Source organism: Hemicordylus capensis, chromosome 2 (assembly GCF_027244095.1).
Source record: "Hemicordylus capensis ecotype Gifberg chromosome 2, rHemCap1.1.pri, whole genome shotgun sequence".
In the NCBI taxonomy this organism is placed as follows: domain Eukaryota; kingdom Metazoa; phylum Chordata; class Lepidosauria; order Squamata; family Cordylidae; genus Hemicordylus; species Hemicordylus capensis.
The window spans coordinates 242,696,016-242,714,887 of record NC_069658.1 but is presented as its reverse complement, the minus strand read 5'-3'; the positions used below and the strand labels follow the sequence as shown (position 1 = coordinate 242,714,887).

General features: G+C 45.2%; 1 pseudogene; it reads right to left on the bottom strand.

Annotated features, from left to right (window-relative positions):
• Positions 1-5,514: 5,514 nt before the first annotated feature.
• LOC128347573 (zinc finger protein 420-like) overlaps positions 5,515-18,872 on the bottom strand; it is a 35,413-nt pseudogene continuing 22,055 nt past the window's right edge.

Below are 18,872 nucleotides of genomic sequence, written 5' to 3'. Positions count from 1 at the left end.
TTGAAGACAGATCATCCTGGAGAGAATCTATCTATGCAGTTGCTAAGAGTCAACACCAACTTGATGGCACTTTAATCAAGATTAAAGACACCATATATATTGAACAGCTGCAACCAACTACTAATATTAGGGAAGAAATGAAGAGACAATGAAATTTATTGGTCTATAGAAAGGGTTAAAAACTTGTTCTGTACAGTCATCTCCTCCTCTCTTCTCTTCCCCTGTTCTTGGATTGGTTATTTAGTTTAAATTTCTGTATTTAATCTCAAGAGTTTCCAGCTATTTGAGACAGAGATTGACAATGATGTTTTAACACTGAACTGCATTTGCTTGAGTCTGTAAGATGTTTGTTTTTATTTGTTTTACCTACCCATTAAAGAGCCACCTAATGGTGCAGCAGAGAAATAACTGGCCTAGGGAACAAGAGATTACTGGTTTGAATCCCCGCTGGTATGTTTCCCAGACTATGGCAGCAGCGATATAGGAAGTTGCTGAAAGGCATCATCTCATACTGCACAGGAGATGGCAATGGTGAACCCCTCCTGTATTCTACCAAAGACAACCACATGGCTCTGTGGTCACCAGGAGTCAACACCAACTTGATGGCACCACTTTTAACACATTAAATAGGTCTTAAAATCTTCCCAATATACAGTGTCAGTAATATAACAGTTGTATATGACTTGACAGTCTTCACAAAGCAGCATGTGAGCTTTTGAGTTACACAGAATCATGCCTGTGGCTGAATTTTTAAAATAATAGAAGACGAGGAAAATGTTTTTGAGTTAGGATGTGATGTCAGTGTTTTGGTCTGTGACTCTTGCTTCTTGGGGTTTGTCTTCTTTCCCTCAGAAGGAAGCTCAAATTGGTAGCTGTGAACATTCATTCGTTATTGTGGCATATCTGTTTGTCTGGAAGTTACAGTAATGTTCAGCAAATACTCATTTGGGCTTACTATACTAAGAACAGGTTTTGTACCATCCTTGCCCTGAAAATCAAAACGACAACAGAGCAAGGAGAACCTTTTTGGCCATGTTTGAGCAGACAACAGAAACGGAGTCTCAAGGCTCAGCAGGATCCAACCCAGGGAAGGGAGGAGGGGAAGGCGAGAAAGGCCCTGTTGTCCTCCAGGCTGGGAACAGTGCAGAATCCTGGGAAAGGACTGCACAGAAGACCCAGGATGAAAAATCGAACGGTTTGGATGTCCAGTGCCAGCACTTCAGGCAGTTCCGTGCCCAGGAGGCTGAGGAGCCCCGAAAGGTTTGCAGTCAGCTGCACAACTTTTGTCGTTAGTGGCTGATGCCAGAAAGATGCACGGAAAATCAGGTGCTGGACCTGGTTGTCCTAGAGCAGTTCCTGGCCATCTTGCCCCTGGAGATGAAGAGCTGGGTGAGAGAATGTGGAGCATTCAGACTGAGCATTGCTCAGTAGGGGTGATTCCCAAAGTGTGTGCCAGGAGAGGGCTTGAAGAGGATTCCCTATCCCAAAGAGGATCACAATCTAACAAGAAATTCAAGGGACACCAGCAAGAACCATAGGAGGGAAACTGTTCTGGGGTTGGATAATGACAGTTGCTCTCCCCCTGCGAAATACAAGAGAGCCACCACTTGGAAAGGGTGCCTCTTTGCCCAAGAGGGAAGAGAGCCACCTTTAAGACTATTGGGGAACAGGATGCTTCTCGCTAGCATCTCTCCCTTCCCCGCCACACAAAAAGGGAGTCCCTCATTCGTCCCATCATTCGTCCCTAGATGGTTTTAGGGATTATTAAGCTTGTAAAACAATGTCTTACAATCATTTTTTTCAAACAGCTGTGGAGGAGTTCAATAAGATTTCTTTGAAAATAGATAAGCTGAGTGCAAAGATATCTTTAGATCAGGAGGCGTCTCAGCCTGATTTAGGGACCTGTACACAGATGGTTCTGGTTAAGGAAATACAATCTGAACAATCCAACACCTATCCGCAGGTTAACTGTATTGACAATCAAGTTTATGTACCAGATTTTGGAAATGAACACATGGCTGGTTCACAAGTGGCAAAGAATGTGTGTTCAATACTGTTTACAGCTGAATTTCTCTTTAACAGAATCAAACAGAGATGGGCACCGACCTTTTGGCACCCACCCTTTCCTGTATGTAGGAGAAGGTGGTTATTTTTATTTTTAGATTCAAAATAGGTTCTGGCTGCAAGATCTTTCTTTTCTCGAATGTATAGAAGGCTCTGACAATTGGACTGGCTGATTGACTAAGATTCTTTTTTACTTTTTGGTCTACAATGTAGTTGATTTCTGAGTGTTTCTGGCAGTCTCTTGGTTATGCACATTTTTATGATACATAGTTTTATCTTTTTATGTTAATCTTTTCTAAGATCATTTTAAGATTCCCTCTTTCTTTCTTTTTCTCTCCCTGCCTCTTTTTTTAGAATGTACTAACTAAAGAAAAGCTGCATTGATTATTTAATGTCTGTTGGTTGAAAATCGGTTTGATATATCTGAAAGAATACATAAACCAGTCCTAAATCGGATTGCTATCACACGATCAATTCTTATGGTATAGACAGTAAATCTGTATTTCATCAATTGTACTTTACCATAGTATACAGAAGTTTAAAGATGTCTTTTATCTTTTTGATTCAATTCTTTTTCCTTGCCTTTTGTACTCTCTGTATTAGAAATTAATAAAAATCTTAATTTTTTACAAAGGGAGAAATTTTCAGTTGGTTATGGCTTTATGTAAATCCAGACCAGCACTTTGTTTTGCGCTCCACAGCTATGTGGAAACTGGCTGCTGTCATTCCAGGAACTGTACGGCAAAAGTCTTCTCAAGAATAAAATATCGTCTCACCTCCTTTGCCTTCCTCGCAGGTGGCAAAATGATGCTCATGCTTCAGTCTTGGCCTTCTCCGATTTGTGGTGGAGCAGAAGCAGTTGCTGAATGGCCAGATCAGGTAGGGAAGGGGTCATTGATGGGACAAATGATGGACCCGGTTCTGTGCACAACCAGGAGGCAGGTTCTTTGAGGCGCGGGGAGGATGTTCTTACCCCCCCCGCTGCATTTTCCCCTCTGGCGCTGCTTCAAAAAGCACTGCCATGGGGCAGCTGTATACACACTTGCCCCTCCGGTTAGTGTAATACTGAAAGTGGCACCCACACACCCACCACTTCCAGTAAACAGGGACAAGAACATGTCCCTGTTTGACCCCTCTTTTTGGAAGGACATGTTACAGAAGGTGTCCTCCAAGGTTGTACTTTACTCTAAATGAAGTATTTTGATATAAACACCAAATTAAACCCAACAGCCACCAATCAATAGAGTCCACTGTCCCCCCCAGAGTTTAGATTGTGATATTGACTCCGAAGTGGCCTTGAAATCTATGAATGCTACATAAAACAAACTCTTGGGTTTACTGGTGTACTACTTTTCTACTAGATACTGAAGAAGAATGCTATGATCACCGAGCTCACCTTATTCCGCTACTGGCTAAAACTTAACACCTTCCCAGTCGGATTAATTCCTTTACAGTTAACTGATTCTTTCCATTCATTACTTTTGGCAATTGGCTTTGAGAGAGCTAAGGGATCCACCACACTAATAAGTGATATTGATCATCAGAATGATGTTGCTTGGGTCCCCAGACACTATAATTTGGGGGTGAATAAATTGTACTTTCCCCTGCTAACTGGGCAAAGAGGCACCTATTTAAAGTGGTGATTCTTTTTATTGAGCAATGGGGGAGAGCAACTGGCCCTATCCAGCCCCAGCACAGTACTTCTCAAGTGACCGTTGCTGGTATCTCTCTTATGTTTCTTAAGATTGTGAGGCCTCTGGGGACAGGGTTCCATCTTTTAGTATTACTCTATGTAAATTGCTTTGGAAACTTTTGTTGTTAAGTGGTATATGCATTTGTAGCTGTTGTAGTACATGGAGGCAGCAGCCTATTTTTATAATTTAACAACTCCCTGCCATAGAACAGCCCATACCTTAGCGTGGTGTAATGATTTCTCCCTGATGGTATTACTTGTTGGGATATATAGGAAAACCCCTTTTCCTGAGAGAATCTGCCCCTGTGGCTCTGGAGCCATTGAAACTACCTTTTGAACATAGTTCCTTACTGAGAACAATGAGTGTCACTCATCGCTCTGACCATAGCCTTCCATCCTGGGTGCTCTGAGAGCTGCACCTAGGTAATTTTGGAGCCTGGATCTAAGGCCTTTCGGGTGGGCAGGTAGAACAACCTGGCTGTACCCAGCCTCAGCGCCCCACTCACCCCAAAAAGAGATTGGGCAAACTGCAAGCCTACATGATTGTTGGGCAGATTGCTATGGGGCTCCCGGCAGAACAGCCATCACCTGCAAGACATTGGGGGAGGCCCTGGGTGATGGAAGACAAGACTTCAGACCAGACGTTTGGTCCAAAGATCGCCACTCTCTGGAAAGGAAAACACATGCACTTAAGGCCTGTGAGCTTGACTTCACCAAGTTCCAAGACACCTTTGTGAGTGCAACACAGAGCCATGTACAGCCCAACTCAGTATCACCCTCCACATCCCCATCAGGCCATTTCCGGACGTGATCTTGGCAGGGAAACAGAGCAGAAGGCTCCTGCAAAGGAAGAGTGAATCTCCTTGCCAGAAAAGATCTTGCTGGCCAGCCCTCTGGTTCCTTACAGTTCAACGCCTAAGAGTAAAGCCGATACTTCATATCACAGATAAGAACATAAGAACAGCCCTGCTGGATCAGGCCCAAAGCCCATCTAGTCCAGCATCCTCTTTCGCACAGTGGCCCATCAGATGCCGCTGGAAGCCTACAGGCAGGAGTGGAGGGCATGCCCGCTCTCCTGCTGCTACTCCCCTGCAACTGGTACTCAAGAGGCCTCCTGCCTTGGAGGCTGGATGTGGCCTATAGCCCTCCGACTAGTAGCTTTTGATAGACTCTCCTCCATGAAGTAAGCCAAACCCCTCTTAAAGCCATCCAGGTTGTTGGCTGTCATATCTTGTGGCAGAGAATTCTACAAGTGGATTATGCGTTGTGTGAAAAAGTACCTCCGTTTGCTGGTCCTAGATTTCCTGGCAATCAATTTCATGGGATGACCCCTGGTTCTAGTGTTATGTGAGAGGGAGAAGAATTTCTCTCTGTCCACTTTCTCCACACCATGCATGATTTTATAGACCTCTATCATGTCTCCCCCAGTCGTCTTTTTTCTAAACTAAATAGCCCCAGGTGTTGTAGCCTTGCCTCATAAGAAAGGTGCTCTAGGTCCCAGATTATCTTGGTTGCCCTCTTCTGCACCTTTTCCAGTTCTACAATGTTCAGTTCTACAATGAAAACAACAGTTGTTATCCATTGATGAGGATCTCTTCCAGCACCTTAGAAGCATCTCCCCGAACTAGACCAGAGTCTGGTCGCAGATCATAGCTTGTAAAACACAGGACATCACCAATTCAATCCTAGAAGCCACCCATGACCTGAATAAAAGTGCTGCTCATGGCATTCAGAGTAATAAGCAAGCATCACCACAATTTTTCCAAACATTTACAAATAAATCTTTTATTTTCTACAATGAAGTTTATGAATGTGTCTTTTTAAAGGGTATAGCTGTTTACTTCTATAATATATTTTAACCTTTACCATAAAAGCTAATTCTTGCTTTATTCAAACAAAAGCTCTTTGAATTATTTGGAAAACTAAACTAAGGTTTTTGTTATAAACATTCCCAACACAGCTAGGAATGTCACAGGTCTACGCCCACAGGAATACGGTCACTAGTCCACATCCACAAGAAGCTACTCTATAAGCAGTCTTACTGCAATTAATGGGGTGTGAGCACACAAAATCTCATTGGGTTACCTGAGCTGCAGCTTTGTGAGGGAAAGGGGCACACTTTTCAAAGAGTCTAGGAAATCCTGAGAGTTTTGATGCAGATTGCTGAGTTTCGATGACCCTCAGTAGAAGCCCCTGCCCCCCAGTGAGACCTCAAAACGTGCTTTGCATTGAGCGCCCCTTTACACTAGCTGGAGCTGCATGTGCAGAGAGAGACACACACACACCTGCCTTCTCTCCACCCCCTGTGCACTGGTGACTGTAACAATTAGAAGCAGACAGGATGGAGCAGGAAACCCTGCCATGTGAATGAACCAAAGGAAGAGAACCCAGAATCCGCCATAATAAAAGGCAGCAATATGTACAGCCTATACTGATTCCAGTTTATGCTTTTTCATTCTTGGGGGTCATTCACATGATTGTCCCAGGCGGGGTGGGACGGCACAGGGGGGAAGCTGCTTTCACCTTACCCCACCACCCAATGACCAAACAGGTCCTCTGGGTGTGCTTCTCATGTGCCCGTGACACATGGGCAGCCTTGCTCCATGCAGCTTTGTGAAGCACAGAGCAGGGCGGAGGGATCCAGGGCAAGAACTTGTTGTTCTGGCCTCCAGGCATTCCTCAATGCAACGTGTGGCACGTTGGGGTTTCCCTCCTCAAATGGGGGCTCTATGTGCCCATCTCTGTGACTCCTGGGGCTGCAACAACTCCTGGACTGTTAAGAGCACCCTTAACCATGGCTAAAAGCCAGGTTTGTTAAGGGGGTTAGGCGGGAAGGGAGTATAGGGAGCCACAAGGATCCTGTCACTTCTCACAACCAGCCAAACCCTGCTTGGGGCAGCCCAGGGAGGGTTAGGCTGGTCGTGAGAACAGCCTCTTTATATATTCTCACTCACTTGCAACACCTTGCCACATATTCTTATGCTGTAGACCTGCTGTTCTGCTGAGGGTTATGTACAACAGTGTTCATATCCTTTTCTCCAATGCCCCTTTCTATTTACATGTAGTCCTTTAATTGGGTTTCCTGATTAATATTGTTTTCAGTCCTCTTCTGCAATGGCTGAGAGCTTATCCCACTTCTTCAGATAAGGGTGTTAGGTTTCTTTGTTTTTATTTTTTTTTAATGTTGCTCATCTTCAGATAGCATCTAATAATTCTGCATGTCCAGGCTGTTTACTGAATTAGGCATAAGCTTTTCTAAGGGTGTCAACCTTTTAGTGACTTACAAATGAATAATTCCTTTTCATAATTATAAAGTGGGTGAACATCAGTGGGTAATATCAATGCCGTGACCACTTTATAAAGGAGGACAACCAGATTAGTGCTTCAGTGCTGAGCTTCCATTCAAGAGAGAAGTTTTGCCCTTCATAAGCGAGGCCCTCCTTTTTTTCAGATGCACCCCACAGAAACTCATGCCTTAAAATGTAAAATTTTAAGGTGGAAGTGGTCTTGGCTCTTTACCCCAAAGCAGATTAATGTAGCTCGTTTCCAGGAATTCATTTACAACATGAATAATTAGAGTGATACTTCAGTGAGGAATAAGGGAATGCCTTCAACTAAAGTTCTTCCCACACTCTAGGTATTTATATGGTTTCACCAGTGTGAAACATTTGATGATAAGTCAGGCTTGTGATGTTTCTGAAGCTCTTCCCACACTCCAAGCATGTATATGGTTTCTCTCCGGTGTGAATCCTCTGATGTACAGTGAGATTTACCTTTTTACTGAAGCCTTTTCCACACTCCAAGCATTTATATGGTTTCTCTCCTGTGTGAATCCTTTGGTGTGAAGTCAGGCTTCCTTTCTGGCTGAAACACTTTCCACACTCCAAGCATTTATATGGTTTCTCTCCTGTGTGAATCCTTTGATGTACAGTGAGATCTGCCCTTTTAATGAAGCACTTTCCACACTCCAAGCATTTATATGGTTTCTCTCCTGTGTGAATCCTTTGGTGTGAAGTCAGCTGTATTTTCTGGCTGAAGCTCTTTCCACACTCCAAACATTTATATGGTTTCTCTCCTGTGTGAATCCTTTGATGTACAAGGAGATCTGGACTTCTGCTGAAGCCCTTTCCACACTCAAAGCATCTATATGGTTTCTCTCCTGTGTGAATCATTTGATGCAAAGTGAGACTTCTGTTGTGACTGAAGCTTTTTCCACACTCCAAGCATCCATATGGCTTATCTCCTGTGTGAGTCAATTGATGTGAAGTCAAGTGTATTTCCTGGCTGAAGCTCTTTCCACACTCCACACATGTATATGGTTTCTCTCCTGTGTGAATCCTTCTATGTAAGTTCAGGTTTTCTCTATGACTGAAGCTCTTTCCACACTCTGAGCATGTATATGGTTTCTCTCTTCTGTGAATCATTTGATGCAAAGTGAGCCTTCTCTTGTGACTGAAGCTTTTTCCACACACCAAACATCCATATGGTTTATCTCCTGTGTGAATCCACTGGTGTGAAGTCAGGCTTATTTTCCGGCTGAAGCTCTTTCCACACTCCATACATGTATATGGTTTCTCCCCTGTGTGAATCCTTTGATGTACAGTGAGATGTGAACTTTGACTGAAGCCCTTTCCACATTCCAAGCATCTATATGGTTTCTCACCTGTGTGAATCCTTTGATGCAAAGTGAGACTTCTGTTGAGATTGAAGTTTTTTCCACACTCCAAGCATTTATATGGTTTCTCTCCTGTGTGAATCCATTGGTGTGAAGTCAGACTTATTTTCCGGCTGAAGCTCTTTCCACACTCCACGCATGTATATGGTTTCTCTCCTGTGTGAATCATTTGATGCAATGTGAGATCTGAATTTTTACTGAAGCCCTTTCCACACTCCACACATGTATATGGTTTCTCCCCTGTGTGAATCCTTTGGTGTGAAGTCAGGCTTCTTTTCCGACTGAAGCTCTTTCCACACTCCACACATGTATATGGTTTCTCTCCTGTGTGAATCCTTTGATGTATAGTAAGATCTGAATTTTTACTGAAGCCCTTTCCACACTCGAAGCATCTATATGGTTTCTCTCCTGTGTGAATCCTTTGGTGTGAAGTCAGGTTTCCGTTCCGACAGAAGGCCTTTCCACACTCCAAGCATTTATATGGTCTCTCTCCTGTGTGAATCCTTTGATGTACAATGAGATCTGAATTTTGACTGAAGCTTTTTCCACACTCCAAGCATCCATATGGTTTATCTCCTATGTGAATCCATTGGTGTGAAGTCAAGCTTATTTTCCGGCTGAAGCTCTTTCCACACTCCACACATGTATATGGTTTCTCTCCAGTGTGAATCCTTTGATGTATAGTGAGATCAGAATTTTTAATGAAGCCCTTTCCACACTGTAAGCATCTATATGGTTTCTCTCCTGTGTGAATCCTTTGGTGTGAAGTCAGGTTTCCAATCCGACAGAAGGCTTTTCCGCATTCCAAGCATTTATATGGTCTCTCTCCTGTGTGAATCCTTTGATGTACAGTGAGATCAGAATTTTGACTGAAGCTTTTCCCACATTCCAAGCATTTGTATGGTCTCTCTCCTGTGTGAATCCTTTGATGTAATGTGAGACGTGCACTTTGACTGAAGCTTTTCCCACATTCCAAACATTTGTATGGTCTCTCTCCTGTATGAACCCTTTGATGTATTGTGAGACGTGCTCTTTTACTGAAGCTTTTCCCACATTCCAAACATTTGTATGGTTTCTCCTCTGTATGCATTTCCCCCTGAATTTGAAGGCTGGATTCAGAACTGAAGCTCCTCCTGGAGAAAGGGTAAAGAGTTTTCTCTATTACTTTCTCCTTCCCCCACTGGATTGTGATTGTATGCAGTTCACCATGCTGAGAAGCAGGAGATCCATTCCTCTTCTTCTGTTTGACTTCGGTTTTTATTCTTTGTTGTACCCTCTTTGTCTTTCTGGCACCTCCCAACAATCCTCTGTGGGGCTTTACCTCATTCTCACTCTCCCAAATTTTACCTGCTGGAATCAAGAGAGAAAACTGATCAGGGCTGAGACAATAAAGAGGCCACACATCCACATACCGGGCCCTAACAAAACCCTAACAATAACAAAGGTTTATAAAGGTTTAAGCCATGGATTTGATTTAGTGGTTTTTTTCTGCCTTGGGGGGATTCCTCCTCTCCCTTTGCAGGGATTTTTTCTCCCCTTTTGGAGAATGTATAGTCTCCTTTTCCCCCCCTTTCCTTCTTTTCCTCCAATTTTACTCACTATGAGCTTTAAGCCCTAGCTGTAGTCTTTTCAATGTTTGTTTTAATTTTCATTGGGTCTCCTGTTCTGTCTTTTGTGTTGCTGAAACTGCTTTGCTGCTTTGCAGATAGAACCAGCAGGACATTTAGACATTTTAAGGATTAGGTCTTATCGCCTATCCTAATTTTAACCTAAATCAAATGTTAACTTGATTTCTGGAGTGTGTGCTTCATTTTCTGGGCAGTAGGCAAACATCAGGTCAAGACCCAATAACCACATTGCTATGATCTGGCTACTAGGGAATATTCCAACATATAATTGGAATATTCCACAGGCAAGAGGTGAGGGCATACTCTCTCTCCTTCTGTTGCTCCCCTGTACCTGATGTTTAGAGACATCTTGCCTCTGTCTCTGGAGGCGGCAACCACCAGACAAGTAGCCAGTGATAGACCTGTCCTCCATGAATGTGTCAAAGCCCCTTTTAAAGCCATCCAGGTTAGTAGCCACCACCAAACCATCATAAAAAGAGAAAAGAAATATATTAGTAGGGACCAGTGTTCTCTCTAACAGAAAATCCCAGATGTCGAGGACTACAACTCCCAGCATCTTCTGCCTAAGCCCACTGCAGCTAGGGATTCTGGGAGTTGTAGTGAAGTATGGCAGATTAGAAATAGAAGTGCACAGCTTGAAATAAGAAACGCCATTATGTTTAACTAAGCTCAAGAATTTTCTTTGCAGGAGAATTTTCTTTGCCTGTCAGTAATTCTTACCCTGTGTATTCCCTCTAGTAGATTTCCATCCCCCGAAGGTTAGGGCGAATGTGGAATGTAGAAAAACTGTGAGATATGCCTAGGGAGACTGGCTGTCTGCCTGCATATATGTTTATAACTTGTTCCCTGGCCTTGGCCAGTCATACTGACGACAACATTCTGTTTCCTTGTGCAGCTGACTTTTGCATTTTTAGAGTATAAAGGTATTGCTTCTGAATGAATCTCTGTCCTGCTTAGAGCGCGAGCCAGCAGTACCTATGCTACTTAAGAGCATAATAAAGCTTTGATTATAAGTCCTCTCGTCTGGGCTGATTATTGGGCTCCATCTGCCCAGGAACGAACCTCCCCTATTGGGGTCAAGGCTACCCCGATACATCAGTAGTCAACAACATCTGGGATTCCCCCTTACAGGGAACACTGGTTGGGACATGCTATCACACTCCTGTTCACAACACAGAGGGTGATCTGGAGTTGGAGAAGGAAAACAGGGAGCTGTCAGAGAGAGGTGTCCGCTCTTTTCCTTTTTCAGTCTCCCCTTCAGCGAAAAGGAGGGAGCCTTACCCAGAAAGGACACATTCTCATAATTATCCTCCATGACTGCCCTGTGCAGGGCTCTTTGGGCCGGATCCAGCAGAGCCCACTCCTCCTCTGTGAAATGCACGGCCACCTCCTCAAAGGTCACCGGACCCTGGAAGAAGAAGGAGAAGAAAACATTTCTTCCTCACAGAATATCAAAGTCAGGCACAAGCCTGATTTATCATCAAAAGGGTTCTTTCCCTTCCAAGCACAATCCAAATGGGTAGTTAAAGTAAGCTGGGAGGAGAAGGGAAGAGAAGATTCCCCTGCAGGGTCATTCATTAGCAATAGCAATAGCAATAGCAATAGCACTTACATTTATATACCGCTCTATAGCCGGAGCTCTCTAAGCGGTTTACAATGATTTAGCATATTGCCCCCAACATTCTGGGTACTCATTTTACCGACCTCGGAAGGATGGAAGGCTGAGTCAACCTTGAGCCCCTGGTCAGGATCGAACTTGTAACCTTCTGGTTACAGGGCGGCAGTTTTACCACTGCGCCACCAGGGGCTCATTATATTTATATAGGACTTTCAACAAAAACCTTCAAAGTGGTTTACACAGCAAATAAAAGAAATGGCGGGGGAAAGTGGCACACTGTCTCAAAGGTGCTCCAATGGTTTCCAAAACAAAGAGGCAAATTGCTGTCCTCCTGCTAAATATTTGACAGCCAACCCTTTCAAAGGCTCTTCCTTGCCCAGTTAGCCAGATCAAAGCCTTCACAGCCCTCCTAGCCAGCAGTTTTGACAGAGGCCAAAGAAAGAGAGATGCTTTCACACCTAGAGGGAAGTGGGGCAGATGAAGGTGTCCTCTTTATTCCCCGTCCTCCTCCTCCCCCAGTAACCCCTCCCGTACTTGATCTGGTTGCACTGAAGCCGCTTCCACTCCACCAGCAAGAAGAGATGGCCGAGAATCCATTGGCAGTGTCATTCCAGTACCTGCGAATCACAGAAGAGTGATGGAAAGATGTTGATGAATGAAACAGAGACACAGCAAAGTATAGTTTTCAAAATGTCTTTGTATTGGCTTAGTGCACAATTTAAAATATGGATTCTGACCCATACGGCATTTTTGGGGGTTGAGAACTGTCATAACTCAACCTATTTTTAAACTGTGGATGGGGCTGGAGAAAAGGACTCCCCCCCCGCCCCCACATGCACACAGGCACACCAAATACTCAGGGGAGCATGAAATCAGGGTTAAGAGTTCAGGTGGCCTCTCTCCATCATGTACATCTGGCAAGAAAAGGGCAAGAAATGAAAGGAGAAAGAGGGCAGGGAAAGGCCTGAGGGAAGAGTTGTAAGGTACATTCCCTCTCTCGGTGATTTTCTTCATGCAGAGATGGGTGATTCCAGCTCACTTCCAGGCATTCCCCTTCCAGAAAAGGCAGGCAAATGCTAGGACTTGTGAAGGGTGGATATCCTGCCTGAGGACTGCAGAGCAAATCCTTCAGTCTAGGGCAGCGTGTCACGCAATGCAACAACCTACCACTCATCCGCCCAAACCAGTCCTCCCTTTTGGGGATGCTCCTGGCCTCAGCCTCCCCTTGAGCTCAATTGAGCACTGTAGAAAACCCGGACCGAAAAGAAAAAACACTTTTGATGGAGGCACAGAAGTGCATTTTGGGGGCGGGAGGAGCACGTGTGAAAGGTCGCTTTCCTGCAGGCCAAATCCTCCAACCTGGGGGGCAGAGCAGCCTCCACACTCATCTGCCCCCAAAATTTCTTCCCTCTGCACACTGTCCCGCTCTCAATCTTTCCTTGAGATCTTTTGAGTTCAGCATTATAGAACATCAGAATAGAGAACAGAACAAAATATTGAGGGGACATACAAGTGCATATTAGGGGGAGCATGTCAAATGTGCCTCTCCTTCAAGTAACCCCAGAGGACCAGCAGTGGGAGATCAAATGGGAACACCTGCCCGCCCCATTGCCCAACCTTGGCTGTCACTGGGAAGAAGAAGTTGATGGGAAAAGATGCCAGCCTGGAGATCTGACCATTTCCAATCATGGTCCATCCCTTATAAACAACATTTTCTGTTTTGGTATATTTAAGTTCCATGCAAGAAAAAGTGTCTCCCCGAAGTCTCTGGAAGTAGAGGGTCGGATGTATAAATCCCAAAACAAAACGTTTTTTAAAACCTTTTTGCAAGGGGCTAGAAGGCAGCAGCTTCCTCAAAAGGGTTCAGAGAAACATCAAAGCAGCCCATGTATTCCGAGGACATTTGAGCAAGAAGGAGACTGTCCAGCCCATCCCTCCTTACCCAGCAAAGTGGCAACTCGGCCAACTTCCTGTGAGGTCCACCTGGACAGTGGCCTCTGCTTGGCATCCAATGGAGCCCTCTCTGCCTCAGAGAAATCAGGAGCTGCTTCTGACAATGGTCCAGGAATCTGAAAGAGACAGAAGAAGAGATCCCATACAGAGAACAGGGAGAGGTAGGGATTAGAATGGGAATTCTGCAGAGCAAGGCCTGAGGAAAGGTTGGGTGAGAGGGCCATCTCCTTCAGGGATTCTCCATTTGCCTTCATTTACAACTAGTGGCTTCTACAGGATCTCTTGGCTCACATTCTAGGCCTGTTGCAACTCCCAGGTTGAACCATTCTCACCTGTTGCTCTTCCTGCTTCTTCTCCTCTGCTTGGCTCAGGAGGAAACCTTCTGCCAGGGCCACTGCCTGGGAACTGGTCTCTGCTCCACATTCTCTGATCCAACTCTCCATCTCAGGGGGTAGGATGGGGAGGAACCTCTCCAGGACGACCAGGTCCAGGATCTGATTTTTTGTGTGTCTTTCTGGCATCAGCCACTGACGGCAAAGGTTGTGCAGCTGGTGGCAAATCTCTCGAGGCCCCTTAGCATCCTGGTAGTAGACCTGCCTGAAGTGCTGGCACTGTATATCTGAGTTCAGGTTGTCCCCACTCAGGATCTCCTGCATGCTTCCTTCCCAGAGTCCCCCACTGCTCTCAGACTGGGAGGCATTAGGGCTGTTTCCTGAATCCAGGCCAGGAGAATCTTTCTTTCCCATCTTTAATCTGTGCTCTAGGGCAGCCTCCAACAAGATCTAAAGAACTCTTTGTTTGAGGGATGAAGGTTTTTGACATTCAGATTCCACCTCATGGACCTTCTTCCTGTACAAGAAGGAGAGAAATGCCAGGCGTCAAAGAGAAACTAGAGAAGCCATGTGTGGGGGAGGAAAGGGTGGGGGGCAGAGAACAAAGCCTTCAGTCCAATGCAGAATCCTTTCCTTTGGCCCGATCCTAAGAGCCCCCTCACCCTACAGCTAGACTTGTTTCACTCTCTTTCCTCTTCAGCTCTCCCTCTCCAGACCCCTCCTTTATCACTCCAGTTGGGGAGGGATTGAAGCTCAGTGGTTTCTTTATCTAAGACCCAAGTAGATAATCATGGGCTGGATCAGGCCTCAGCCTGCTCAACTTCGTCCCTCTTGCAGACGTTGGCCCAGGGATTAACTCCCATAATCCCTAGCTACTGACCACTGTGGCTGGAGATTATGGGAGTTGTAGTCCAAAAATAGCTGGAGGGCCAGAGGTTCAGCAGGACTAGGCTAGATGGACCAGAAGTTTTTCTCAGGCCTAAAGTCTATCTAGTCCAGCATCCTGTTTCACACTGTGGCCCACCAGATGCCTCTGGAAAGCCCACAGACAAGAGGCAAAGAATCCTATAAATTATGTGCTGTGTGAATATTTCCTGACCTTCAGTTTCATGGGGTGACCCCTGCTTCTAGTGTTGTGCGAAAGGAAGAGAAATTTCTCCCTGTCCACCCTCTCCACTCCATGCATAATTTTATACAACTCAATCATGTTTCCCCTTAGTCACCTCTTTTCTAAGGTAAAGAGCCTCAGATGCTGTAGCCTTGTCTCATAAGAAAGGTGCTTCAGGCCCCTGATCATCTTGGTTGCCCTCTTTTGCACCTTTTCTAGTTCTACAATATCCTTCTTAAGATACGGTGACCAAAGATGTACGCAATACTCCAGATGTGACCGCACCATAGTTTTATATAAGGGCATTATAATATTAGCATTTTTATTTTCAGTTCCCTTCCTAATGATTCCTAGCATGGAATTGGCCTTTTTCACAGCTGCCATGCACTGAGTCCACAGTTTCATTGAGCTGTCCACCATGACCCCAAGATCACTCTCCTGGTCAGTTACCGACAGCCTGGCTCCCATCCGTGTATATATAAAGTTGGGGGTTTTTTTTGCCCCAATGTGCATCACTTTACACTTGCTTACATTGAAACATATTAGCCATTTTGTCATCCTCTCCCACAGTTAGGAGAAATCTTTTTGGAGTTCCTCACAATCTGTTGTGGATTTCTCTGTCCTAAATACTTTAGTGTCATCTGCAAATTTGGCCACTTTGCTGCTTATCCCATCTTATGGATCATTTATGAACAAGTTAAAGAGCACTGGTCCCAGTACTGATCCCTGGGGGAACCCCACTTCCTACCTACCTCCATTGTGAAAACTGTCCTTTTATTCCTACTCTCTGTTTCCTGTCCTTCAACCAGTTACAGATCCACACATGAACCTGTCCCCTTATCCCATGACTGCTAAGTTTACTCTAGAGCCTTTGGTGGGGAACTCTGTCAAAAGCTTTTTTGAAGTCCAAGTATACTAGGTCAACCAGATCACCTTTATCTACTTGCCTGTTGACACTCTCAAAGAACTCCAAAAGGTTAGTGAGGCAAGACCTGCCCTTGCAGAAGACATTCTGGTTCTCCTTCAGCAAGGCCTGTTCTTCTATATGTTTAACAATTTTGTCCTTAAATATGCCTACCTACCCAGCACCAAAGTTAAACTGACAAGGCCTGTAATTTCCAGGATCCACCTTGGATCCCTTTTTGAGAATTGGAGTTGCATTGGCTACTCCAGTCCTCTGGTACAGAGCCTGATTGTAGGGACAAGTTATATATTCCTGCTAGGAGATCAGCAGTTTCACGTTTAAGTTCCTTCAGAACTCTTGGGTGGATGCCACCTGGCCCTGGAGATTTGTTAATTTTTAGTTTTTCAAGACAGTTTAGAACATCTTCCCTTGTCGCCTCAAATTGGCCCAGTTCTTCAGCCTCTAGACCTGAATAGCTCAATTCCAGAGAGGGCATATGGTCAGTATCTTCTGCCATGATGACAGATGCAAAGAACTCATTCAGCTTCTCTGCAATCTCCATAATAATCCCTTTCATCATCTAGGTCACCAACCGCCTCCCTGGCAGGTTTTCTACTTCTGATATATTTAAAGAAGTTTTTGTTATTCCACTTGACACTTCTAGCTAAATGCTCCTCAAACCCTCTCTTTGCATCCCTTATTGTCTCCTTGCATTTCTTTTGCCAGAGTTTATGTTTCTTCCTATTCTCTTCATTTGGGCAGGACTTCCAATTTTTGAAGGAAGTCTTCTTCCCTTTTCTAGCTTCCCTGACTCTACTTGTTAGCCACACTGGCATCCTCCTGAACCTGGTGGTACCTTTCCTCCTTCTTGGTATACATTCCAACTGTACTTCTAGTATTGTGGGTTTAAATAGGTTCCATGCTTTCTGGCGTGATTTGACCCTCCTGACTTTCTCTTTGAACTTCCTTCTTACCAGTCCCCTCATTTTTGAGAAGTTTCCGCTTCTGAAGCCCAATGCATCTGTGTTGGACTTCCTTGACAATCCTCCACTTGTATCATTATTATTTTATTCATTCATTCAATTTTTATACCACCCAAAATGGTTCAGGGCAGTTCACAATTAAGACAAAACCATTAAAATCAATAAACAGTTAAAACAGAAATTGTAAAATGGCATAAAACAACAACAATTACTTACTTATTCTATTTATATACTGCCCTTCCAAAATGGCTCAGGGCGGTTTACAAAAGAACAAAAACAATTAAAACCACTTAACAATTAACAATTAAAACATCATAAAATAACAATTAAGCAATCAGAACTGGAATTGGATCACACTATGGTCACTGCTACCCAATGGTTCTGCAACTCTAACATCTCGCATCTGTTCTTGGGCACCACTCAGGATTAAGTCCAAGGTCGCCATCTCTCTTCTTGGTTCCATGACTAACTAAGGCACAGTCACTTAGCATGTCTAGAAATGTGGCCTCTTTTTCATTACCTGAATGTGAATTGACACAGTCTAGTGTGGGTAGTTGAAGTCACCCACTATTACTGCCCTATCCCTCTTTGATGCCTCTCTTACTTGTTTCACCAACTCCAAGTCCTTCTCTGCGCTTTGATCTGGGGGATGATAGCACGTCCCTAGGAACACATTTCCGCGTAAGGTCACCCATAATGATTCTTTGGAGGACTCCAGTCCACCTAGGCTTTCTAGCTTATTAGAATCTATCCCTTCTTTGATATGCCATGCAGCCACTCCCCAATCCTCCCCTCCCTGTCCCTTCGGTTATCCTGGAATACCCGAGTCTCCCTGGTTCTCACTGCTCCACCAGGAAGAGGCAGCTTCATCAATGCTCTTCAGCTGCCTCTCAGGGCAAAAGAAAAGTGCTTGAAGCTGAATTGAGTCAACCCAAGGGACCTCTTGGCTACCGAGAAGAGGGAAGGAACCCACCCCCAAATGGGGAATATGGGAGGGACAAACAACACAGAGCATCCTCCGATGGGGTGAAAGGGACAAGGGTGGGGAGACCAAGGTTCCTCCCGGGTCCACCTCAACAGGGGCCAGTTCAAACCTGCTCCTCTAGGCGGAGGCCCCCTTTGTTCTCTCCCCTCCTGCTGGGTCTCCCACCCCCTACCCCCATTCCGTGCCCACCGGTGTTGCCTACCACTCCTCCCCGGTGGCCATCCGGGTCCCCTCTCCGCCAAGGCACAGGGGACTCACCAGTTCGCCCCCGCCCCCCGCAAGGGTGGAGAAGGCGAGGATTTCAGTCCATGCAGCATTCCCGGCTAGGCTTCCCCCTCGAGCGGATCCAACAGGAAATCACAAGGGGTGCCCAGTGCGGGTGTAGCCTAGCTTGAAATGCTGCCCGCACGGAAACCCCGAGCAGTGCATTTGGGGACAGGTAGTTCTGTGAATGACTACAACCATGGATCCATTCATTTAACCAACTACATGTCCCAAAATGCATTGCTCGGGATTTGGGTAGCTGCCTGCCCTTCCATGTAAGCTCCACCTATCGCTGCCGCGATACTATAGTGTGGAGGCGGTGTTTTAATAGTGTCAGACTCCGACTCCTCCTCACTGCTTCTAGCGCGGCCCACTAGCTTCCTGCCCCCCTTACTCCCCTGGCCTGAGGGCACTCTCTACCCGATTCGCCCCTCTCTGCGCCCACTGTGCGGCCCTACCCTCATTTCCTGCTGGATCGTCCAAGTGTGAAGCTGAACTCAGATGGAGTGGAGCAGCAGTGCCTCTTGTAGGGTTGCCAACTGACCCTTATTACAGAGGATGTCCCTCATTTCCGGGATGAAATGTCGGTCCCTATAGGGCACCTCATTTGTCCCTCATCTATTCAAAAGCATATAATTCAATTGCATATACGTCAATGAGACTCA